This window comes from Leucopleurus acutus (genome assembly GCF_964270905.1).
Source record: "Leucopleurus acutus genome assembly, chromosome: 1".
Classification (NCBI taxonomy): Eukaryota; Metazoa; Chordata; class Mammalia; order Artiodactyla; family Delphinidae; genus Leucopleurus; species Leucopleurus acutus.
This window is the reverse complement of record NC_139142.1, coordinates 168,387,904-168,415,365: the sequence shown is the minus strand read 5'-3', so window position 1 is coordinate 168,415,365 and position 27,462 is coordinate 168,387,904. Positions and strand designations below refer to the sequence as shown.

The window sequence follows — 27,462 nt, the reverse complement described above, 5'->3', positions numbered from 1 at the left end:
TTTTACTTTTAATGAATTAAAATTAAAAAACATTTTAGAATTCTATCACAGTCGCATTAGCCACATTTCAAATGCTCAATAGTCATGTGTAGCTAGTGGCTATCAAATGCTCCCAGGAGCAGCCCCCAGCCAATGCTAAAGGGGAAGTTGGTAGATAAACGCCCCAGCCTCCTGCCTCTGGTTGGCATAACTCTGACGTGGCTTCCACGCTGTCTCTGAAATGTATATGTATAACTGATTCACTTTGTTATAAAGCAGAAACTAACACACCATTGTAAAGCAATTATACTCCAATAAAGATGTAAAAAAAAAAAAAGCAATTATACTGCAATAAAGATGTAAAAAAAAGCAATTATACTCCAATAAAGATGTTTAAAAAAAACAAAAAAACCCAACAACAACCAAAAAGCTGCCTCCCCACAAATCCCTGTTTCGAAGTCTGCTTATGGGAACCTTCAAACCCAGGAAACAATATACACAGTCCAGCTACACTAACCCCCACCCCCAAACACTCTAACCAACAGAATATACTACCTCCACGTAAGTGAAGCAGCAAGGGTGTTCCTTCAGTGTTGATCCCAAATGTGCTCATCTTTGAAGGATCTCGAAAATACACACCCAGCCCTTAAACCATAAATTAGTAAGTGCAGACCTTAATGTATGCAGTATGGAAACATGTAGCATTGTGGAGGGGTGGAGGGAGAATTGAGAGACCTAAGTCATCACCCAAGCAGGCCTTCTGCTCCCCAGGGACCCAACAGTGGGTTCTCACATACGGACCTTATGAGGGTGGAGCTTGGCCAAATTCTGCTTTAAGGAGCAGAGTTTGATTTCCTGTCCCAGGCAGGAGGCCAGCGGAAAAACATAACAGCTAGTGTTTTTTGCATGTTTCTTACATGCCGAGCCCTGTGCTAAATACTTCAAATCCATTAGCTCATTTACTCCTCTGAGTCCACCACGTTGGAGCTGTTTTTCTCCCCATTGTACAGAAGAGGAAACTGAGGTTTACAGAAGGGAAGGGGCTTGCCTAAGATTACACCACTACTACACTGCTGCGCTGGGACTCCAACCAGGTCTCCCTGACTCTGAACCCAAACTCTTCACCAACAGGTAACACAGCTCCCTTCTAAATGACTATTATAATAAAATCACCATTTGTTGAACCATATTATGTGCAAAGCACTTTAGATACGTAACTTCTTATCCTCACCACAACCCTCCAAGTCAGAATTGAGCCTGATACTATGTAAGCTTCATAAATACATTAGCCCATGGTTCTGATGAACCTAGGGGCAGGACAGGAATAAAGACACAGAGGTAGAGAATGGACTTGAGGACATGGGGGTGGGGGGGAAGGGGAAGCTGGGACGAAGTGAGAGAGTAGCACTAACATATATACACTACCAAATGTAAAATGTATGGCTAGTGGGAAGCTGCTGCATAGCAAAGAGAGATCAGCTCGATGCTTTGTGACCACCTCGAGCGGTGGGATAGGGAGAGTGGGAGGGAGGCTCAAGAGGGAGGGGATATGGGGATATATGTATACATATAGCTGATTCGCTTTGTTATACAGCAGAAACTAACACAACATTGTAAAGCAATTATACTCCAATAAAGATGATAAAAAAAACAATAATAAATAAATACATTAGCCCTAGGCAGAGTTACCTCCATTTCACAGGTAAGAAGACTGAGGCACTAAGAAGCATTTCCCCAGGGACTTCCCTGGTGGCGCAGTGGTTAAGCATCCACCTGCCAATGCAGGGGACATGGGTTCGAGCCCTGGTCCGGGAAGATCCTGCATGCCACGGAGCAACTAAGCCCGTGTGCCACAACTACTGAGCCTGTGTTCCAGAGCCCACGTGCCACAACTACTGAAGCCTGCACGCCTAGAGCCTGTGCTCCGCAACAAGAGAAGCCACCGCAATGAGAAGCCCGCGCACTGCAACAAAGAGTAGGCCGTGCTCATTGCAACTAGAGAAAGCCCGCACACAGCAACGAAGACCCAATGCAGCCATAAATAAATAAACTTAAAAAAAAGAAAAATATTCAGGTTTTTTTTTTTGCAGTACTGCTGTGGCCTCTCCCGTTGCAGAGCACAGGCTCCAGACGTGAAGACTCAGCGGCCATGGCTCACGGGCCCAGCCGCTCCGCGGCATGTGGGATCCTCCCGGACCGGGGCACGAACCCGCGTCCCCTGCATCGGCAGGCAGACTCTCAACCACTGCGCCACCAGGGAAACCCTACTCAGGTTTTTTTTTTTTTAAAAAAAGAAGCATTTCCCCAGCAAGTGCCAGTGCAGAGAGCCAAGCCGGCTATATTCTCCTTCCTACCTGGGTGGGGCTCCTGGATTCCATCATGCTCTTCATCTTACCTGCGGAGAGCTTCCTCCTCTGCAAACCCTGCCTGGTCAATGCTTAGAGGTAACTAAGACTGATGAGATCTCCTACCTGCTCAGAAGAAACCCAGCAGCAGTCCTCCCAAGGCTCTGCCCCTTCCTTAACCTGCAAGTTGTCCCAGGTCCTGTCTTCTCAGAGTGACGTCACCCCATCCCATTAGCTTTCGGCTAAACGGCTTGGCCCTCGCTCTCTGGTCCCATGCAATCTCCCCTGCCTCGTACCCACCTTTTCTCACTGCCCCCAATGCCCTCAAGAGATCTCAATGAACGAATCAATAGCCTTATCAAAGAAAAGACATATCATGGAGACTACAGGGCTTTTCGTCCTTGGAGAAGTAAATTAAATAAATCCAATAATATTTGTTCCTTAGTCTATGTTGGCCTTCTGATATTACACTCCTTATTTTGATGATAAGCTTCCAAGAATTTTTCAATTATGGCAATTTCAGCTGATTTCCATTCCCAAAGAACCCCCGTCTAAATCTACCAAGAAGAATAGATACACCACATTTCTTTAAAATATGCATGTTTGGCAACTCAAAAGGGTACCATCTGCTTCACATAATTTCTGCATGAAGTTTCTGAAAAGCCTACACAACATATATGATCCACTCCTGCTGCAATAGGAGCCAAAACATTCCACTGCTATTGTACAAATCGACTCAGGTTAACTGTGGCTGAAATTGGCCATGGACCTTGCAACGATCAACTCCCTTAGAACACGGCTCACCAATTAAAATATACATATTTCATCAAAGTCATGCTAGAGAGGAAAGATAAACATGAAAATGACATCACCCTCAAGAATCCTTTTTGAGCCCTGGGAAAAGCAAGTAGAGAACTGGCAAGAAAAGCAAATTGGGACTCTTTCAAAATGAAGCAAAGGAGAAGGCAAAATAAAGTCGGAATAATTAAAACAAGAAGGGAATGATGATGGGAGTGGAGGGAACCCAGCGAGGGGAGTAAGCACTGTTTCCCTGGTGAGGAATTACAATGCAGCACATGGCAGAATGCCTAACAACCTGTAAACAGAAAACACTATGTCCCCATCGGAGTAAACACATCAAGGCCATTCCTCGCCAGCACTGTAAACTCTGGATAGAGGAGTTCGCTGGTGTGTGCCAGACGGTGAGGCATTACCAGAAGTGACTTTGGGGTATGCAAGTCTCCTGAATTACAAAGTAAGAATGTATTCCACAGCGAGTCCCTTCCCAGGTCACCAGGATGAATCAGAATTGTTAAGTGACTGGAGATCCTCCAAAAAACACACAACCCAATTGCAGATGCAGACAAAACGTTTTTAGTGTTCTGTCCAGGGCTGCAGAAATGTTGCACACCAGCATACGTAAATTCCCTAGACTTACAGCTCAGAGCAGAGGTTGGCAAATGTTTTCTGTAAAGGACCAGAGAGCAATATTACAGGCTTTGTGCTCTATGTTGTCTTTTGTCACAACTATTCAATTCTGCTTTACACCATAGACAGCATGCACGAAAATGAGCCTGGGTGCGTGTTCCAATAAAACTTTATTTATGGACACTGAAATTTTAATCATATGTAATTATTAGGTGTCACAAAATAGAATTCTTTTGATTTTTTTCAGCCATTAAAAAATGTAAAAATCATTCTTAGCTCACAGGTTGTACAAAAAAAAAAAGAAAACAGGTAATGGGCTATATTTGACCCACAGGCCAGTTTGCCAACTCCTGATTTAGAGCTTCTATTTAATAGAGGCTAAATAGGTGACATATGGTTCAAATGAATGATAAAGACACCTTGGATTTATTCGAAGATTGAAAATCATGAGGAAGAGACTGGAGGGTAGCACCGGATTTATCTCATGCAATGGTGACAAGTACTGTACTGCGTTTGTCTTGGAATCACTCAAGGCCTGTCCCTGAGTCCTTACAAGACCACTTGCCAGCTGTATGACCTTGAGCAAGTTTTACTTAACCTTGCCAAGCCTAATTTCCTCCCTTGTAAAAGGAGAAATAAGACTAGCACCTTCTTTTTTTCCAAAAATCATTTTTTAAATTGAGGTATAGTTAATTTACAATGTTGTGTTAGCTTCAGGTGTACAGCAAAGTGATTCAGGGGTGTGTGTGTGTGTGTGTGTGTGTGTGTGTGTATTCTTTTTCAGATTCTTTTCCATCATAGGTTAGTACCTTCTTGGTAGAGGTATCAAGGAGATGAAATGAGATGCTGTCTCTAAAAATACTTTGCACAGTACCCAGCACTTCTACCAAATGCAGCTAATTAGCATTATGATTATGCTCATGGAATGATTAGTTGATTGACTACAAAACATTTTTCCTGGATATGAAGATAACATTTCCTGGATGTGAAGAAGTCCCGACTCCTAATTTATGAAAGTCAAAGCTCAAAACAAAGTAGATGCCAGAGGCAAATATCAGACTAATACAATAAAAGAATATTTTAATTTTGGTGCAACCAACACCCCAATAATTCAGCTATTAGGAGTCTGGAAACCTCCAATTTCTATAAAAGTTGTAAGCTTGAATTCATAAGAAAAGAATGTAAGCATAAACAGTCATTCAGTCACTCAACAAGCACTTCTAAAGACTTCCAGGACAGCCTACCTGCCTGGGTTGTAGAAGTGGTAGCCACTGACCAAGCCTGCCTCTGCTTCTGCTTCCCGTCTCCATCCCTCACCCCATGACAAACAGAGTGGCCAGCTGTGGATGGTCAAATAGCTTCTATCTCCCGCTGCTCAACCCTGGCCCCAGTCAGCACCAAACAGACAGTTGCAGCAGCAGCAGCAGGTGACAAGGAAGATGGTGGACGGCTGCCGGCCTGTGTGCTGGACTATGGTACAGGGTATTGCTATTAAGGAGTCAGCAAAAAGAAAGGATGAGAAAGCTGAAAGGAGGGTGATGAAAGGTGTTGATGACCTAGACTTCTTCATTGCTGATGAAGCAACAGAAAAACCTTCACATGCAAAAAAGTGGCCAATCCGCCATGGCATTGTTGAAGAATGGGACTTGATGAAAAGGTTTATGGATCAAATGATCTTTAAATATTTAAGAGCAGAACCTGAAGACCATTTTTTTTTTTGACTGAACCTCCACTGAATACTCCAAAAAACAGGGAATATACTGCTGAAATAATGTTCTAGGCTCGTACATTTCTGCACAGGCCATTCTTGCCTTAGCTGCATCCTGGACCTCAAGACAAGTAGGAAAACAATCTGTTGATAGACAGTGGCAACAGTGTCACCCATGCCGCCCCTGTGGCTGAAGGGTATGTGACTGGCAGCTGTGTTAAGCACATTCCAAACACAGGATGAAAAAGAACATATTTTATTCAGCAACTGCTGAGAGATGGAGAAGTAAGAATCCTTCAGAGCAATCTTTGGAAACTTTAAAGGAAACTTTAAACTTTAAACTATAGTTATGCCTGCCCAGATTTAGTGAAAGAATTTAACAAGTATGACACAGATGGAGCAAAGTGGATTAAACAGTATACTGGAATCAGTGCTATCTCAAAGAAAGAATTTTCCATTAGTGTTCGTTATTGAGAAATCCTTGGGACCTGAATTTTTTTCATCTAGAGTTTGCTAATCCAGGTTTTACTCAAACTATCTCAGAAGTTGTAGATAAAGTAATTCACAACTGTCCTACTGATGTCAGACGTCCTCTCTACAAGAATATCGTCCTCTCTGGAGGCTCAACCATGTTCAGGGACATCGGACATCACTTGCAAAGAGATTTGAAAAGAACTGTAGATGCCAGGCTGAAATCAAGTGAGGAACTGAGTGGTGGTAGATTGACACGAAAACCTATCAATGTACAAGTCATTACACCCAAAATGCAGTCACAGGCAATTTGGTTTGGAGGATCCATGCTGGCTTCCACACCTGAATTCTACCACGTATGCCACACCAGAAAGGATTACGAAGAAACTGGGCTCAGCATTTGTCATCACGATTCAGTGTTTGGAATCATGTAAAATTGACTTCATAGTTATTGGGGTTAGGGAGATGAGGAAGAAATCATCTTTCTGATTGCCTTTTTTGCCTGGATGGCTGGTTTTGAGATTTTAAACTTGACTTGAAATAACAGGACCACACTCGATTACACAGGAATATTTTAGTAAGTTTATCAACATGGGGATGTAAAGGAGAGCCAAAATGATTAAATGTTTTTCTTCAGATTCAGTATTTGAATCGTATGTGTAACAAAAAGAAGCGGGGGTTCGTTCTTTCTGTGCCCTGACAGGTTCTATACTATTGAATGAGCCAAGATCTGATGGGGTTTATCGGTACACTATAAATGTACCGATAAACATACATGACGCTTGAATTGAACACTTCTAAGCGTAAGATGCAAGAGCTTGCTTATATTTCATGCTTTTTATCCTTTGAGGGAAAAAGTCACGGGGAAACTAGTATTTGAGGGAAAAAGTGACCACGTAAAGGACAAATTCAAAAAGTAGCCTATGACACATGGCATAGACACACACACTCATGGGATTCCAGTTATTAGGAAGAGCCTCCATGCCCTGTGCCCCCCAGTGTTTTTCTTTGCAAGTGCTTTTGGAACGAAGAACCTATTACCTTAGATTAACTGATACCTGCTAGTGCTTTCTGTTTAACTCTCATTCTGTTTCTTGCGGTAAAAACAGGACTGTTGGACCAGTATTGCAGTTCTATAGGGTCATTTCTTATTTAAAAAATTAATCATTTAATTTGTCATTTTTGAAGCCTAACACCATTCTAATAAAGGCACAGATTTCTTTTGAATACTTGTTTCAAGTTCTTTTTGAGTTAATAAATCTATTTTCTTCAAACCTCTGCAACAGTTCTTGAAAATCCAACAACTGTAGCAAGCTGACTTTTTATGTGTTCTAAACAAATAATTGTTAACTTTTAATATGTCAAGTGCTTTCATTTTGATAACTGGATCTCCACTTGATATTTTCATTTGTATAACTCTTTTGCAGTCTGAAAAGTTTTTTTTTTAGTTCCAGTCTCTGACATATCATGGAAAGTTAATTTTCATTGCATTTAAAGATGTCTGGATCATGAAAAAAAGTGATGAAAATAAATTAAAACTAAATTAGCTTTAAAATTTTTAATAAAAATGTAGACTTCTGTGTGAGAAGCAGCTTGCAATGTCTGGTAGAAGGGCCTAAAAAGTAACCAAAATGATTTCAATACAACAAAGGTGACATTATTGATGTGTGTACACCCAGGGTTCAGCAGTGATGGCAAGCAATAGCTTTGGAGAAGGAGGAGGAAGAATGAAAGGAAGCTGGGTGAACTAGTTCTCTAGGCTCTGAAGATGGGGAAGAATTTTCCAGGCAGAAGTAACAGAACAGGCAAAGGACAGAATGGGCCCAAAGCTGCTGGAGAACGGAGGTTGAGCGTTGATAGAAAGAGCTGAAACCATCACACTCCAACTTAAAGAACTGAGAGTCTACCCTACGCCTGTAGGGACTCCATGGCAAGGCCTGGAAGGGGAATGACAAAGTCAAATTCATACTAGTGGCAACCAGGTACAGTGTTCACTTAGGCAAGAGCCATAAGCCCCCGTGGAACAGGGGAATGTGGTGGGGATGGAGAGGAAGGGGTGAATGGGAGAAATATTTAGGAGGCAGAATCTACACAGGACTTACTGACTGCATGTTGAGGCTGGAAGGAATGAAGAAGAGAGGAGAAACTGACATAAGAAGCCATAAAAAATAGCCAAGAAGCAAGAAATGATGGTAGATTCCAGGAGAGATGGGTGGCACGGTCTGCTGATCTACAATAAGTGTCGGGGCAAAACGGATGTCAGCTTCAAAGCCAAGAACAGCCAGGGAACAGGGAGAGAAAAGCAAGCAAGGAAAACACGCACATCGTATGCACACTGTCAAGCATGTGCAAATAAGTGGGAGACAGTGGCCAACAGCCGAAGCAGCAGGCAGCATGCACTGCTGTATCAGACGTTCACTGGATACGTCCTACATGCTCCTTAGGTAGCTCCTGGACACTTGGTACACACAATAAAATACATATAAACAAACAGATTCAAATGTGATTTAATACTGCATCTTAACCAGCTATCTTTTTAAAGTAATTATGGTGGCAAACAAAAATATTGCATACCTTTTCTCTTTATTCCACAGAGGAATTAATTTATCAGACTCTGCATTAGTTAATTCATTCTTTTTTTTTTTTTAATGATTTCTACCTCCATAGTGCTTAGGAATCATTTGGGTAGTGTATATATCTCACTTTAGTTATATTTTTTGGTCCTTATTGAATTTTGTTACAATATTGCTTCTGTTTTATGTTTTGGTTTTTTGGCTGTGAGGCAGGTGGGATCTTAGCTCCCTGACCAGGGATCGAACCCGCACCCCCTGCAATGGAAGGCGAAGTCTTAACCACGGAAGTCCCAGTTAATTCATTCTTGAACAATCACGTTCATCACACAGGAAGGCACAACAAATGGAGGGGACTTCAAAATTGCTGAGGTCAAGCCCTCACTCTAAGATGAGAAAGCTCTGTGACCTTGAGGCCATCCCTTTATGTCTCTGGGCCTCCTCTCATTTGATAACACTTCTGAATGAGACTTCAGGCCAAACACTGGGACACAGGGAGGAATTGGGTCCAGACACTTTTCAAGGGCTGTTCATCTTTTCTCATTTGTTAAAACGGTGAAAATAGCCACTACTTGAGCAAGTGGCTGTGAAGATTACATACGTGTAGGTTCCTCCTTACAGTCTGTACAAACTAAAAATGTTCAATAAATGGAAACACCCACGAAGAACCTTTAATATTGGTTTCATTATTGCCGTTTAGAGATGAGGAAACCAACGTCAAGGAGAGTGAAGTTACTCTCCCAGTCACACTTCTTGGCAAACGTGAGAAACCTAGTTTTCGCAAACCCAGATGCTACTCTTCGCAGTACTCCCTGCTACCTCCCCTGACAGTGAGCCCCCGGTCCCCCGATTAGTCACCACAGCCAGTTGGTGAGGCTCATAGCCCCCCCATTTTGGCACAACCACTGTTCAAATACAGGTCTCCAGTCTCTGCACTTCCCAGTTCCTTCCACCAACAGCCACAGAGGTTCAGTTCCTGGAAGTTCAGCTTCAAGACATCGTGGAATGGAGTTGAATGAAAGGTACATTTAATATACCTGATTTAACAATGCCCACTCAGGCCGAAAAGAAAAGAAGACAAGAGAAATTCCTTTATTTTCTCAGTTGCTCCTACACCCGCTTCTTACTCCTTCAAAATAAACCTGGGCCTCCATCTACTGTCCCCCAGGAAAGAAATCCACCGCTGAAAATCAGGAAAAATAAAAGTGAGTTATGGGGGCTTCCCTGGAGGTGCAGTGGTTGAGAGTCTGCCTGCCGATGCAGAGGACGCGGGTTCGTGCCCCGGTCCAGGAGGATCCCACATGCCGCGGAGCGGCTGGGCCCATGAGCCATGGCCGCTGAGCCTGCGCGTCCGGAGCCTGTGCTCTGCAACGGGAGAGGCTGCAACAGTGAGAGGCCCGTGTACCGCAAAAAAAAAAAAAAAAAAAAAAAAAAAAAGTGAGTTATGGGCTTTGAGCTCCCAAGGGTCTAAGTCTTTGCTATTTATGGCCAAATTATGGAATCGTATAGGTCGTTTCGCTCTGAAATTTCTGCATTACGTGCTGACTGTTAACACTGCTCCTAGTCCTGGATGTCATGCCATCCTATTGAGAACTCAACCCTTGAAGAGACATGACCACGAGGTTTAGACAACGATTCAGTCTTTTCTTGGAAAAAGCACTTCATCTAAGACATCAATTTGAATAGCAGGGATCCAGGATAAATAAAATTCAAGGATGTTGTTTAACTTTTGTTAAGCAGATTTTACGAGTTACATAAAATTTATCAAATTCTGTCTTAAGATACATAACTTTTACTTATGAGGTCTGAAGGCTCAATGAGAGCACCGGGGAAGAGCTCCCATCTGCCTTAGACTATTCTAGACACTACCTATTCTTGCATCCTCTTCTCAAAATAGTCCCAAATAGGTCACTATGAGCAAAGGGCTCGCTCCCCCTCATTTCTTGCCTATGTTCCCACAGTCGTGTGAGGCTGCCCACTCACTTCAAAGCCTGCCTTCTACTGCTCTGCCCACTCAGCACTGTTGAATTCGTATCATGACTAGACAGCTCTCTGCCCTCACACCTGATCATTCCACAGTTCCCACATTACGCTGGCCAAGCTCCTTCGAAGAGAGCCTAACACAACAGCACATGGGCGAATGCTCAGCTCGGTTCCATCCAATCTGCCTTCCAACAAGGTTTCCAGGAACAGTCCCAGGCGAAAAGCCAAGAGCTGTCTCTACAGAAACCATATTTATCTCCTGAGCAAGCACTGGCAACGCCACAGGCGACCAGGAATCATCCTTCTACTATTCAAACCGGAGGAGATGTCAACCTGCCTATGAACCGTTTCAGCAATATGTGCTAGTCTAAGACGTTTAAAAAAACGTCGCCAACCATTTGGCAATGGACCATGTTAATTCATCACATGTGTTTCTTTTGGCCTGCAGAGGTTTTTAAAACTTTAAATTAATTGCCAATATTTCAAAACTAGGAAACTTCATTTAAAACATCTGGATTTTGCACATTCCTCCCCCAACATCAAGAGCATCCAGGCAGACAATACGTTGGAGTTCAACAGAAGCAGCCATCCAGGTTCCAATGCTGACAACTTGCTGAATGTTCACTCAACATCAGCAGATGGTTCCATGCAGTGTTCACAAGGCTTAGGATGCCATAAGGGACAACCAGGACAAGAAATGACCGGACAGTCATACCTGCTAGGAAGGGATTTTATCTGGGTAACTCAAAGGACTTCTGATTCAGGGAAGATGGAGTACATATACTTTTCTCTATTCCTCCCACTAGCTACCACCAAAATCCTGGGCATTACATATAACACAAACCCAAGAAGGCCCTGACAGGTGGAAAGAAGGAGGCACACTGAGTAGGCACCTCAGGGCCCAAGAAATGACACAGTGGTGAGCTTCCTGAGTTTTCTTTTTCCCTCATACATCCAAGACTTGGAGCTGAGATAGCAGCAACCTGGAAATACCAACAGAGGCAGGAAAATAAATAAATAAGTAACCTCAATAAAGGCCTGCTCTCTCCAGCCAAAGGATCATGCAAGGAGCAGTCTAGCAAGACAGAAGTGTTTAGATAATACCTGCTCTACTCCAGCTCTACTCGAAACGCCCCAGAAAGAGCTGTGACCCCCTACCCCCATCCACACTAGCAAAGGATGAGTGGAATGGGGGAACTTGCACCTCTGCCAAGTTGTAATGAGGTGACCCCCACCCCTGCAATCTCTCTTCCCCTGGATGGTGCCAGAGAAAGTCAAGTAGGAAGCCAGTACTTTCATCCCCACCAGGTAGCAACAAGCTCCACCCTGCACACACCTTCCGTGTCAGTGGACAACATGTGGGGGAGCCTGGACCTCCACTCCCACAAGTAAGGCACACTCTCACCCTCCTTCCTGGGCTGTATCAGAGGAGGCCTCGTGGAGAATCAGGACTTCTACCACCACCCTGTGGTAATGAGGCCACCCCCGCCCATGGTGTGAGTTGAGGCCACATGGGAAACAGCTACAAGGCCATTTCTACCTATCCCAGCCAGAGAGGTATCAGCGCAAGCCTACTGAGGTGTCAGAACTCCCGCTCCCACACAGCAATAAGGAGGCACAAACCCTGAATGTCAACAGTCTAAGTGTGAAACTTGGACATTTACCCCCACTGGGAAGTAACAAGGCAATGCCACCACCTTTCCTTGCCAAGGCAGTGGGAAAGAAAGCCAGTAAAAACAGACAATTTAAATAAGATCCAGAGTCTCATAAAATAATACCTAAAATGCCAGAGTTTCCATTTAAAAAATCCTACCGTCATGAGAGTATGGCCAAGATGGTGGAGTAGAAAGACACTGAGCTCACCTCCTCCCACGGGCACACCAAAATTACAACTATTTACAGAGCAACGATGGATGAGAATGACCTGAAGACTATCAAAAAAGGTTTTCCACAACTAAAGACGTAAAGAAGGAGCCACAGTGAGACAGGTAGGAGGGGCAGAGACATGGTACAGTCAAGACTCACACCCCCAGCTAGGCAACCCACAAACAGGAGGATAATTAAAACTGCAAAGGTTTTACCCTAGGGGTGAGGGGTTCCCCAAGCCTGGGGGTCCTGCACTGGGAATACAAGCCCCAGAACAACTGGTTTGCATACAGAAGAGCCAGAGGGCTACAGAAAACAGACTCCACTCTTAAATGGCTCAGGCAAAATTTCACATGTCCTGAGACGCAATACAGAGGTAATAATGTGAAAGGAGCCTGGGTCAGACCCACTTTCTGACCTTGGAGAGCCTCCCAGAGAAGCAGGAGGCAACTAGGATTCCCTTTGGGGGCACAGATGCTGGCAAGCACCAGGTTGGAGCCCTCCTTCTAGCCTATTAGCACTGGGGCTTACCCACCCACCAGCCAGCTGGTACCAGCCCCGGGACCCCCAGGACCCTCAGCCAGCCATGCCAGGACCTGGCCCCACCTACCAGCAGGCCAGCAGCATCCACATGAGGCAGGGCCTGGAAGCCAACCAGCCCAGGGGACAGTCCCACCTACAAGTGTACCCACAGTAGTCAGCCCTGTCTCAACAGAAGGGCCCACTCAGTCCACACAGAAGGCACTGCTAGAGCATATAGCTTTGGTGGCCAGAAGGGAGTGTGTTACTGAGCCCCATAGGACATCTCCTACATAAGGCCATTTCTCTGGATCAGGAAAAATAACCAACCTACCTAATGCGTAGAAATAAAAATAGTCAGGCAAAATGAGGTGACAGAGGAATATGTTCCAAATGAAGAAACAAGATAAAACCCCAGAAGAAGAACTAAGTGAAGTGGAGATAAGCAATCTACCCGATAAAGAGTTCAAGGTAATGATCATAAAGATGCCCAGTGAACTTGGGAGAAGAATGGATGGGCACAGTAAGAAGTTTAACAAAGAGCTGGAAAATATAGAGAAGAACCAAACAAAGGTGAAGAATACAACAACTGGAATAAAAAATATACTAGAAATAATCAACAGGTGAAATGATACAAAGGAGCGGATCACCAAACTGGCAGACAGAATAGTGGAAATCACCCAAGCTGAAAAGAAAACAAAAATTTTTTTTTTAATGAGGATAGTTTAAGAGAATCTCTGAGACAATATCAAGCATACTAACATTCACATTCTAAGGGTCCCAAAAGGAGAAGAGAGAGAGAAAGGGACAACTTATTTGAAGAGATAATAGCTGAAAAAACGTCCCTAACCTGGGAAAGGAAACAGACATCCAGGTCCATGAATCACAAAGAGTCCCAAACAAGATGAACCCAAAGAGATCCACAGCAAGACACGTTATAATTAAAATGGAAAAATTAAAGACAGAGAGAATCTTAAAAGCAGCAAGGAAAAGCAACAAGTTACATAAAAGGGAACTCACAACACTTGTCAGCTACCCTGCAGCAGAAACTCTGCAAGCCAGAAGGGAGTGGCATAATATATTTAAAGTGATGAAAGGAAAAAACCTAAAACCAAGAATACTCTACCAGGCAAGGCTATCACTCAGATTTGAAGGAGATACAGAGAGTTTTACAGACAAGTAAAAGATAAAAGAGTTCAGCATCACTAAACTGGCTTTACAAGAAATGTTAAAGGGACTTCTCTAAGCAGAAAAGACCACAACTAGAAATATGAAAATTATGAAAGGAAATATGTCAATGGTAAAGGCAAATATACAATAAAGGTAGTAGATCAGCCACTTTGTAGGAAGGTTAAAAGACAAAAGTAGGAAAATCATCTATATCCACAATAAGTAGGTAAAAGATGAACAAAAAGATGTAAATGTGAAGTCATAAACATTAAATGTGGGGCGAGGGGGAGTAAAAATGCAGGGTTGTTAGAATGCATTCAAACTTAAGAGATCACCAACTTAAAATAATCATGTATATACATATATATATGTGTTGTTATATAGAAACCTTGGGGTAACCACAAACCAAAAATCTGTAATAAAAACACAAAAAAGAGAAAGGAATCCAGACATAACAATAGAACAGTTATCAAATCATAAGGGAAAAAAGCAAACGAAGAAGAAAGGAACACAAAAGAACTACCAAAAAACCCAGAAAACAATTAACAAAATGGCAGTAAGTACATACCTAATCAATAATTTCTTTAAATGTAAATGGACTAAATGCTCCAATCAAAAGATATAGAGTGGCTGAATGGATATAAAAGTATAACCCATATATATATTGCCTATAAGAGACTCACTTCAGATCTAGAGACACACACAGCCTGAAAGTGAAGTGATGGAAAAAGTTACTCCATGCAAATGGAAATAAAAATGAAAGCTGGGGAAGAAATACTTGGACCAAAATAGACTTTAAAACAAAAACTGTAACATGAGATAAAGAAGGACATTACAGAATGATAAAGGGATCAATTCAACAAGAAGATATAACACTTGTGTGTGTGTGTGTGTGTGTGTGTGTGTGTGTGTATCCCCAACATAGAAGCAACTAAATACATAAAGCAAATATTAACGAACAAAAAGGGAGAAATTGATAGTAACACAATAATAGTAGGGGACTTTAACAACCCACTTACATCAATGGACAGATCGTCCAGACAGAAAATCAATAGCAGCAAGAGTGGCACCACTAAGCTCAATCCCTGAGAACTATACTCAACATCTCAATATCAAGCTGAGCTTTGAACTGTATCTGTCAGCATATGTAGTTTACCTCAATTTAGTTTATGCATCTCTTAGCAAGATGTGTGCTAAGGTAATTGCGTCTCTACTTTACTCCATTTCGGCTTATGAAAGGTTTCATAGGAACACTCTACTTTGGATAGTGGGAGAAACCTGTACACTCAAAAATGTTATACATAGAATTCTAAAAATATTCAAGTAACACACAAGAAGGCAAGGAAAAAAAGACAAGAAACAGAAAACAAACAAACAAAAAAAAGGTAGCCTTTAGCCCTAACATATAATTACATTAAATGTAAATGGTCTAAAAACACCAATTAAAAGACATATTGGTGGAGTGAATTACCATGACCCAACTACATGCTGTCCACAAGAAACTCACTTCAAGTAAAGCAATATATGCAGGTTAAAAGTAAAAGAATGGGGCTTCCCTGGTGGCGCAGTGGTTGAGAGTCTGCCTGCCGATGCAGGGGACGCGGGTTCGTGTCCCGGTCTGGGAAGATCCCACATGCCGCGGAGCGGCTGGGCCCGTGAGCCATGGCCGCTGAGCCTGCGTGTCCGGAGCCTGTGCTCCGCAACAGGAGAGGCTACAACAGTGAGAGGCCCGTGTACCGCAAAAAAAAAAAAAAAAAAAGTAAAAGAATGAAAAAATACATATCATGCAAACATTAACCAAAAGAAAGCAGGATTAGCTATATTAATATCAGATAAAGTAGACTTCAGGGCACATAAAATTAGCAGAGACAGAGAGGGACATTAAATAATGATAATGAATTTAAAAGGGTAAATCTACCAAGTAGACATAGAAACCCTAAATGTGTATTTACCAAACACTTGAACTGCAAATTATGCAATGGTAAAACTGACAGCAATGAAAGAAAATATAGACAATAGATATAATTATAGATAATTATATTTGGAGACTTCTCTCAACAATTAAAAGACCTAGACAGAAAACCAATAAGTATATTGAATTCAACAACACTATTGACCAATAGGATTTAATCAATATTTATAGAATATTCCACCCAACAACAGCATATACACGCTATTTTCATGTGCCTTCAGAACATATAACAAAATAGACCACATTTTGAGCCATAAAATAAACCTCACAAAATTTTTAAAGTCAAAATCATATAGAATGTATTCTCTAATGACATTGGGATCAACCTAGAAATCAAAAACAGGGTTAAACAGGAAAAATTACAAACACCATACACAATCGTGGATCAAAGAAAAGTCTCAAGGGAAGTCAAAATGTACACTGAATGAATGAAAATTAAAATACAACATATCAAAGTTAGTGAAATACAACTAAAACAGTGTTGAGAGGAAAATATATAGCCTTCACTGCATACGTTAGAAAAGAGAAAAGGTTTCCAATCAATATTGTCTGCTTCCCTCAAGAACCTATAAAGAGAACAAAATAAACCCAAGCAAGTAAAAGGAAGGAAATAATAAAATAAGAGCAGAATCAATGAAATTGAAAATGGCAAAACATTGGGGAAAATGAAATAATGACCTGGTTCTTTGAAAAGATCAAAATAACTGACAAACCTCTAGCAAGACTGACAAAGGTAAAGGGAGAAGGCATGAAATTACCAATATCAAAAGTCAAAGAGACCCTATACACATGTAATAAGGGAACTGATGATAATGATGAATAGGGGAATACTATGAATAACTCTCCACACATAAGTCTGATATGTGTGGAGAGTTATCCTAAATGGACCAATCCTTAAAAAACACAAACTAACAAACTAACAAAACTCCCAAATGAGAAATCTCCAAGCCCAGATGTTTTCACTGGAAAATTCTACTAAATGTCTAAAAAAGAATTAACATCAATTTTACATAATCTCTTCCAGAAAACAAAAGAGTAAGCACTTCCCAATTCATTTTATTAAAGCAGTATTACCTGATACTAAAACTAGACAAACACAGTACGAAAAATAAAGACCAATATCCCAAAAATATAGAAACAAAAATCCATGGCAAAACATTAGCAAATAGAATTAATTCATCAATATATAAGAAGAAATATACACCATGATCAAGTGGGTTTTATTCTAAGGACACCCAACTAGTTCAATTTTCAAAAATCAATTAATGTAATCCACCATATTAACAGGCTAAAGAAGAAAAAAACACATAATCATACAAACTGATGTAGAAAAAGCCTTTGACAAAATTCAACACCTATTCATGATTTAAAAAACACTTAGAAATAATAGAATTAGAGAACTTCCTCAACGTGTTAAAAAGCATCCACGAAAGATTTATAGCTAACATTACTCTTAATAGTGAAAGACTGAAAGCCTTTCCGTAAGGGTGGGGAACAAGGCAAGGATTCCACTGTCAATGCTCATTCAAAATAATGCCGGAAGTTCTAGCCAGTGAAATAGGCCAAAAAAAAAGTAAATAAACGGCATATAAAACGTAAAGAAGGAACTAAAACTGTTCCTATTTACAGGTGACATGATTGTTTACAAAAAAATTTCCAAGGAATATACCAAAAAACACAAAACAAATAACCCCCTCACAAAAAAAATCCCTCCCAGAACTAATAAATGAATTCAGCAAGTTCACAAGTGTAAATTTAATGAAGCATGTATAGGACTTCTACGCTAAAGATTCAACATAGGAGTCATGTCAATGCTCTCTAAACTGATACACAGTTTTAGTGCAATTCCTATAAAAATTCCAGAAATATTTTTTGTAGATATAGATACGATTATTCTAAAATATATATGAAAGACAGAGGAGCTACAATAGCTAAAACAATTTTGAGAAAGAAGAATAATGTGGAAAGAATCAGTCTGATTTCAAGACATCATGTAGTGACAGTCAAGACTGGGTGCTATTGGCCAAGGGATAGATCAGTGGAATAGGATAGAGAAGGCATGAATAGATCCACGTAAGTATGCCCAACTGATTTTGTCAAAGGTTCAAAAGCAATTCAATGGAGGAGGGATAACCTTTTCAACAAATGGTGCTAGGGTAAAAAAACACTCATAAACCAAAAAAAAAAAAAAAATGACCTTCAACCTAAGTCATACCCTATAAAAAATTAACTCAAAATGGACAACAGGCTTAAATGTAAAACACAAAACCGTAGAACTTTTAGAAAAAAACATAGGAGAAAATCTTCAAGATCTTGGACTAGGCAGAGTTCTTAGATACCATAAACATGATCAATAAAAGGAGAAATTCTCAAACTGCATTTCATCAATATTTTAAAGTTTTGCTCTGTGAAAGAAGATGAAAAGACAATCTACAGACTGGGAGAAAATATTTGCAAACCATACATCCAACAAAGGAGGATACCCTAGGACATTATAAAGAATTCTCAGAAGTCAACAGTTAAAAAAACATTCCAATTTAAAAATGGGCTAAAGATGTGAACAGACATTTCACCTAAGAGGAGATACAGAAAGCAAATAAGTACATGAAGAGTTGTTAAGCCATTAGCAATTAGTGAAATGCAAAGTAAAACACAATGACATAACTCTATACATCTAATAGAATGGCTAGAAGAAAAAATAGTAACAATAAATCCTAGAGAGGATGTGGAAAAGTTGGAACCCTCATACATTACTGGTAGGAATATAAAATGATAGTCACTCTAGAAAAGAGGGAAAGTTTCCTAAAATACTAAACATGTAACTACCACGTGATCTAACAACTGCACTCCTAAGCATTCAACCCAGAGAAATGCAAAGTTATGTTCACATAAAAACCTGTACATAAATATTTATAGCAGCTTTATTCCTAAGAGCCAAACTGGAAACAATCCCGATGTCCTTCAACAGGTAAATGGTTAAACAAACCGATATCTGTAATGAAAAGGAGAAAACTATTGGACTTCCCTGGTAGCACAGTGGTTAAGAATCCACCTGCCAATGCAGGGGTCACAGGTTCGAGCCCTGGTCTGGGAAGATCCCACAAGCCGTGGAGCAACTAAGCCCGTGTGCCACAACTACTGAGCCTGAGCTCTAGAGCCCGGGAGCCACAACTACTGAGCCCGCACGCCACAACTACTGAAGCCCTCGTGCCTAGAGCCCATGCTCCGCAACAAGAGAAGCCACCGCAATGAGAAGCCTGTGCACCGCAACAAAGAGTAGCTCCCACTCACCACAACTAGAGAAAGCCCACGTGCAGCAATGATGACCCAACGCAGCCAAAAATTAAAAAGAATAAATAAATAAATAAATATTTTTTTTAAAAAAAGGAGCAAACTAGTGATACATACAACAACCTGGATGAACTTCTACAGTATTACGCTGAGATAAAAAATCCAAGCCAAAAGGTTACAGACTATATGGTTCCATTTATATAACACTTATGAAATGACAAAATTATAGAAAGGAGAACAAATTAGTGGTTGTCAGGCATTACAGAGCAGGTGGGGGCAGAAGAGGAGTGGGCAAGGCCATAAAAGGGCAACATTCATGATCCTTATGGTGATGAATCTGTTCTGTATTGTGTAAATAAATGAGCTCAGCAAGGTCACAGGTGTAAATTTAACAAAGCATGTACAGGACATGTATGCTAAAAACTACAAAATCTTGATGAAATAAATCAAAGAGCAAAATACATAGAGAGATATACCATATCCATGTATTAGGTAATGTAAATGTAAATATCCTGGTTGTGATAATGTACTATAGTTTTGCAAGATGGAAAAATCTGGGCACAGGGCATAAGGTATCTGCATTCTTTCTCACAATTGCATGTGAATCTGCAACTATCTCAAAATAAAAAAGTTTAATTTAAAAATACATGGGATTATAAAGGAAACCAATTGTACTGAACTCAGTCATCAGAATACCAAAATATTTATCATACAGTTTTTTTAAAGTTAAGCAGTGTGATAGAGAGGGCATATGCCTATTTGAATTGGGTGGTCAGGGAAGACTTCTCTGGCAAAGTGGCCTGTAATCTGTGCTATGATCTAAATGACAATAAGGAAACACTTTGCAAAGATCTAGAGGAAAGGCATGCAAGGCGGAGGAAACAGCTCTGGCAAAGGCCCAACGAAAAGAAGACCTTAGCACATCAAAGGAACAAAGAGAGGCCAGCGTGGCTGAACAGCAGCAGGAGAGGAAAGGGAGAGGCCAAGTTATGTGAGGCTTCACAGGCCAGAGGAGGAAGTTGGGCTTTTATTCTAAAAGCAACTGGAAGCCACTGAAGCCCTGAAGACTTGTAAGCAGTCTAAATTACATTAACAGAATGACATAGTCTGAGATACATTTTTAGAAGAGCATTCAGGTCACTGTGGGTAAATGGATTGTACCTGGTAGGAAGAAAGGTCTGGAAATTGGTGAGGAGGTTCCAGCAACCATGCGAGCAAGAGGTGATAGAACAAGGATAGTAGTAGCAGAGCCAGAAAGAGGTAAAGTGAATGAGGGATACATTTTAAAAGTAGAACCAAGAGGAAGTACTTTCTGATGAATTAGAGATAAGAGAAAGAAAAAAATCAAAGATGAATCTTGTTTTTGTCTTACTTTACTTGAGCAGTTGAACAACTGACTGAAATAGAAACTACCAGCAGGAAAACAGGTTGGGGTGATGAAAAGTAAAGAGTTCAGGTTTGGACATCTTAAATTTGACAACCTTTTAAATATCCAAGAGGTGAGGGGATGTAGGCGGTTAGACTTATGAGTTTGTTATGGGTCTGTGTTCAGGAGGAGTGTCTGGGCTAGCAATATAATTTAGAGAGCAATGAACATATAGATCATGTATAATTCCATGAGGCTGGACAAAACACCTTGGCAGAGTGCAAGGCTAAGAAAAAGGGGAATTACTCCAAGCCAGAGCCCTGGGGCACTCCAGGACTTAAGTTTTCAAGGGGACAAGAAGGAGCCATTAAAGGAGATCTGAGGCAACAGGCACTAAAGCCAGAGGAAAACCACACAAGTGTAGAAGGAGCTGTAAGCAGAGAATGGTCCGCTGGGTCAAAGGCTGCTGAGAATCAGACGGGGAAGTGGCCATCCAATTTGGCAACTTGGAGGTAGGCCAATCACCACCTAGGTAAGGTGGTCTCAGACAGATGGAGAGGAAAGTCAACTGGAATGGGTTGAGAAGAGAATGGGAGATGAGAAAGTAGAAACGGGGCATCAAAAAACTTTCTCAGTACATTTTGCTGGGAAGGGGAGAGAAGAAATAGGATGGAGGTGAAGCGGGATCTCGGACCAAGGAAGGATTTTTTTCCTTTCTTTTTTATCAGATAGGCGATACTGTTTTATCAGATAGGCGATAGTTAGGGGAACCACTGACTGAAACCGCCCACCCTGGCCAGGCCCAATAGTAACCACTTGCATGAGTTATCTTACAACAGGAGGTCCTGGTAAGGAACATGGAACTAACAAGCCACCACCAACTGGAAGAATTCAGGAAAGGTCAAAAGGAGAGAGGAGACACCAGTCCATATGTCCTTCCAACCTCCCAGAAACCCCCTCGCTGGAATCTATCTTGGCTGAGTGATGCACTCACCACCAGGAAGGACCCTGAGTCAGAATGATTGGCCAGAGACAACCCGGAAACTAACCCCATCCAATAAAACCCGAGATAGCAAGCCACGTAGCAGAGCAGTCCTCCAGGTTCTCTTACCCGCTGCTCTCCACCCAGGCGCCCCTTCCCAATAAAGTCTCCAGCTTTGTCAGCATGTGTGTCTCCTCCAACAATTCATTTCTGAGGGTTAGAAAAGAGCCCACTCTCGGGCCGTGGAAGGGGTCGCCCTTCCTGCAACAGTACTAGAGAGCATTCCATATGCCGATGGAAATGATCCAGGAAAGAAGAAAATATAGTGCAGAAGAGAGATGCAACAGGAGCAAAATCCCTGAGAAAATGAGAGGAGACAGGGTCCAAAGCAGAGTGCAGAGACCAGCCAGGTGTACCCTGTCCTTGTTACGCTGGGAGAAACAGAGGAGCACCCACGCATTAGCTGACAGGTCCCTCCAGACTTCTGAACTGTGGCCCATAAGGAAGAAAGAACACAGACGTGGATGAGGAGATATGACTCAGATATCAGGTTCATTAGTAGGGAGTACCCAAGTCATCCAGCCTGAAATAGCAGCAGCTTCTACCACTGACAGGATGATTCGATCAGGCAAAGCACTTGGTGACATCAGTGTTTGAGAAAGATTTAGCCAATGCCGGTGGGAAAGACACCATTATCCAATGAATTACAAAGTCAGAAGGAACAACACTGGGCTCAGGAAAGTCACTGCTGCTGGTGCTGCGGTAAAAACATGGGATGACCTTGGGAATTGCAAGGGAAGAGCTCATCCGGAAGGCATCTCACAGAAGAACTCCAAGAGTTAGAATTGCAACAACGCCTTCTCAATCATCCCCAGCGCTTCCTCCAGCCCCTTCCCCCCAACTCAACACTTTCCCAGGGTTCTAGTGAAAAAGAAAATCTAGCTATCCACATTCGGCCGACGTAGACTCTCCAGAATAAATTCACTTATTATTTAGCCAAATAAAATCGTGTATCAGTTCTGTTTATCAGCAGTTTTATTTTCTGGGTAAAGCATGCCAATGATAGCGTCCCCCAAATACACATGATACACCCCCACACACACTTAACGCTGGGAAATATAACTTATAGTCAGTTTGTTAGGAAAGTTGAAAAATGAATCTGTAAAGAATAGTACATACACACACACAAAAAAAATCCCTGCTTTTAAATGCATTTTTAATCAAATTCCAAGTGATAGCCTCAATTACAGTTACTTTAGAGAAAAGGCATCAGTGGTAAGAAATGCTTGGATTATACTGTGTTCTTCAGATATTAAAAAAATTAAAACTAATTTAGTTTGACATCTACTCTAGCACTCTGAGTTAAAAATATATGGATAACACATAGATTTATGGATTAATTTATCAAGCAGTCTATGTGGAAAGGAGCAAGCATGTTTTAGCTTAATACATTTTCTGATGCATCTAAGTAAAAAAAATTAATCATTTTGGATTTTGCAAAGTGCATTTTTCTTTATCTCTAAGGAGAAAGTGAAACAAGAGACATTCACTGCCTCCCTAGAGATTCTCATAATTTGTAAAGAATATCCTTCTCTGAAGTGTTTACCCCTAAAGGGTCAGCCTGTGCATTTAGTCATTACAGGGAGAATGTTTTGGCCCCTTATGACCACTCATCATTTTTCTGATTAATGCATCAAAAGAGAAGGGGGGGAAGGTTACAAAAAAAACTTTGTTAGGGGCTCCCCATTCCCTACTGTGTTCCTGGGTCACATGAAAGGGCACTGCTACATAAGGGCAAAAAGAAGTAAATTTAACATGAAGCCCACAAGTGTCTTGTGTCATCGCCAGCTGGTTAGTTAGGGGAGAGAAGAATAAGAGGAAAGAATAAAACTAAGCTTTCATGGGATGGGGAATAAGGCTCCTAGAAGTCCATAAAGGGAATAAATCTGGCTATTAGCATAGCATCCAGGTCAGCACAAGCACAGATGTGGCCTAAGCATCCTACATCAACAATAAATGCTGTCAAGAAAATTATGATGAAATAAACATAATTAATACAAATCAATGAGTGGTGACATATCATTATTGTAAGTTATATTTTTATTGGTCAGGCACAATGCTTAACAAGAAACCACAATGCCATCTCTAAGCTATTTGTATTTATCTCTTATAACTCAAGCTGCATCCCTACCAGTAGAAAAGTAAACCACTCGATTAAGAACCCTTTTCAGGGACTTGCCTGGTGGCCTGGTGGATAAGAATCCACCTGCCAATGCAGGGGACACGGGTTAGAGCCCTGGTCCGGGAAGATCCCACATGCCGCGGAGCACTGAAGCCCGTGCACCACAACTACTGAGCCTGCACTCTAGAGCCCATGCGCCACAACTACTGAGCTCATGTGCCACAACTACTGAAGCTCGAGCACCTACAGCCCATGCTCCACAAGAAAAGCCACCACAATGAGAAGCCCGCACACTGCAATGAAGAGTAGCCCCCGCTTGCTGCTAGAGAAAGCCCATGTGCAGCAATGAAGACCCAATGCAGCCAAAAATAAATAAATAAATAAAATTTTATTTTAAAAAAATACACCATTTAAAAACAAAGAAACCTTTTCAAGAGAAGAAAGGTATTTAATTACAATCTTGGGACACCTGGGTTATAATCCCAAATGCTGAAGGAAAGGATTAATTAAATCTCGTTATTCACTCAACTTGTACTCTTCTCATTTTACTTGATTTCCTCCTCTTTCCTGTTAGTATCCACATGTTGCCAAAATGATGCAGAATCCCTGGGGTTTACAATTCTTCGTTCTCTGTAAAGTAAGGGGATTTTTTTTTTTTCCTGCAGAGATAGGTAAGGCATCAAGAAAGAAGGACAGGTAACCAGGAAGTTATAAGCTATTTTACCTTGCCTATCATTGAGAAAAATCATCTCAATTTGTCATGGTACTGGTACCCTTATTTGTAAAAGGTCCACTTTATAATCTTTGTCTTTCTCTGAAATACTTTAAGTGAATTACTTAACAATTTCAGAACTGGGATATATTATATAGATACATATATAGATAGATATGTACTTTTTTGTGTGTGTGTGTGTGTGTGTGTGGTACACGGGCCTCTCACTGTTGTGGCCTCTCCCGTTGCGGAGCACAGGCTCCGGACGCGTAAGCTCAGCGGCCATGGCTCACGGGCCCAGCCGCTCCACGGCATGTGGGATCTTCCCGGACCGGGGCACGAACCCATGTCCCCTGCATCGCCAGGCGGACTCTCAACCACTGCGCCATCAGGGAAGCCCGATATGTATTTTCTTGAGATATAATTTATACCATACAATTCACAACTTAAAGTATACAATTCAATGGTTTTTAGTATATTCACAAAGTTGTGCAATCATCACCACAATCAATTTTAGAACAGAGACATGGCTTCTAAATCCTCTAATTCATTATACAGAGAGAAAACTAACATCCAGATGGGTTAAGTCACGTTCCCCAGGTCACAGAGCTAGTCAGTGGCAGGGCCAGTCCTGGATCCCTGGGAAGTATTAAGCCATTGACATCATCCAGACTCCCTTTCCCCTGCCTAGGAAAGTTCTTCATGAATTAAAAACTGCTGTGAAAATGTTGTCTGAGAAGAACATCTGGCATTTTTTTTTATTGTGCTCCCTCTTATTATATTAAGCCTGGTCTAATTTCTCCACCAAATCTGTCATATTGCAAGATTTCTGAGAAAGACCCCCAGAACAGATAAAAATGTATTGGGCACTCTGACCACAAAATGAAGCCCAGAGAAAATCTGTGATGTCTTTCTTTTCAGATAAAGTCACAAAGGATTTCAGTTCACACACAAAAAAGGCTAAATTAGACCCTCTGCTCATTTCTTTTTTAATGGGCTGATTATGGATAGTTAAACTAAATGACCTCATCACTAGCACATTATTTCACCAATGCCAATAACTTCCTGGGATTTCAACCATTCACTCTGGTTAGTGGTCAGAAACCAATTTCAATCATCCAAGAGCTGTGTCTTGCTCATCTCTGAGATTTGCTCCCATGAAGTCCATATCCAATAAAAGAATATTTTTCAAAAGAGGTTAGTTCCTTGCAAGTGCTAAGTAAGCCAGCAAGTACGCTGACACTGCCCTGACCACAGCTGCACTCGCCTCCAGGCTGCCCACCCCTCAGTACTGAGCTCACAGCAGCACTTGCTGACTGTTCCCACCTTTAAATGCGCCCACCTCTCTAGGTTTCCATGACACTCCTTTCTCCTGGGTTCTACTAGTTCTCTCTCTCCTTCCTGTGCTCCTCCACCCCAAAAGTTTCACTTATTTAATAAATATTTATTGAGTGGTTACTGTTTATCAAGTCCTGGCCTAAACATTGCCCCTAAATGTTGGTGCTCCCTTCAGTCTATGTGCAGCTCACTGTGCATTTTCTCACTTTTATTTGCACTTACATTTTTAAATCTCCATTTAGGCTGGAAATCCCGCCAAACTCTGTAGTTCCAGTCTTGGCCTCACCCACTGGCTCCCAGGCCAATGACATCTGAATGTCTCACAAACCTCTCAAAGTGCTCAAACCCCACAGTGAATCCACCATCGCCCTGGTCACCTAATTGGCCCCTCATCCAGGACTCCTTATCACCCCAGTAGTACTGTCCACCCCAATAGCACTGTCCACCCAGTGCCCCCAGCTGGAAACTGAGCACCACCCAGTTTCTTCATGGAAGGGATGCAAGTGAGGGAACAGCACTGAGACTGACAGAAGAGAATCCTCCAATTCCAGCTGCATTTCAGGGACCAATTTGTGGAAGAAGCAGGATGAGACCTCATCTGAAATGTGAATTCTGAATGAAATCTGTAGAACAGATCCAGCAGTGCAGGTGTGGGATAGATTTTACAATGTCAGCTCTGCCATAGCTAGAAGAAACTGAAATCTTAGAATACAAATTTGCTTGTCAACAGACACACACACACACACACACACACACACACACACACACACACACACACACACCCCAACTCCATGCCGCCCTGCGGGTTTTCCTGTTTCCTCCGCTTAGAACTCCTAACCTTTCCACCCACACCCCCTACCACAATTCCTCCGCATACTTAATTCACAAATGACGCGACTCTTCCTCCGGGAAGCTCTCCCTGATGCCCCTACTGTATTATCTGGCATCCCCTGTGCGTGGAGGTGTGTCTAACACTATTTGTTTACGTGTCTGTCTCAGTGTCCCCCCACCAGACTGGCGGCTCTTTGCGAGCAGGAGCCTGGCGCCCAACCCCGGGCCGACACCAGGAAGACGGTGGGGAGAGGAAGGACTGCTGTGTAGCGTCCCAGCCCGGGAGCCGGACGCAGTCGGGCGGGGTCCATTTCGAGGCGCGCGCTGGGAGCGCTGCGGGACGCGCTGCGGGGCCCAGCCGAGCGCCAAGTACACAGCATCCCGGGATCCGCCGACGCCCGCGCGGCCGCCCCCAAGCGGCAGGACGTGCCCCGGGGGCTCCCAACCAAACGGGAGGGAGGCCCGGCCGGCACCGCACTCTCTGTGGTCCACCTCCCGGCGCGGGTTCAGTAGAGGCACCAAGCGGAGCCTCCAGGCCTCAGGACGCCCACCCTCTCTCCTGTGCCCGAGACCCCGCGGCCCGCCACCTCTGTGCTCTCCTCCGCAGCACCTCTCAGAATTACAGGGGCTCGGGGTGGAGCTGGGGGCCGGGGGCTAGGAAGGAGGAGGCGCCAAGGAGCGGAGGAGAGAGCAGGCGGCCCCTCACTCCACCTCCGCGCCCGCCTAGGCGGGAAAAAATGGAGCCCTAA

General features: G+C 42.3%; 1 protein-coding gene and 1 pseudogene across 2 annotated transcripts in view; one reads left to right on the top strand and one right to left on the bottom strand.

The window, feature by feature from the left end:
• The window catches only part of ADAMTSL3 (ADAMTS like 3), a gene marked incomplete at both ends in the record, with an annotated part of 539,369 nt that overhangs the window by 511,764 nt on the left and 143 nt on the right, over positions 1-27,462 (bottom strand).
• LOC309960551 (actin-related protein 3-like) lies at positions 5,243-27,371 on the top strand (annotated as a pseudogene). The gene is made up of 2 exons: positions 5,243-6,361; positions 26,882-27,371. The product of its transcript is annotated as an actin-related protein 3-like (transcript).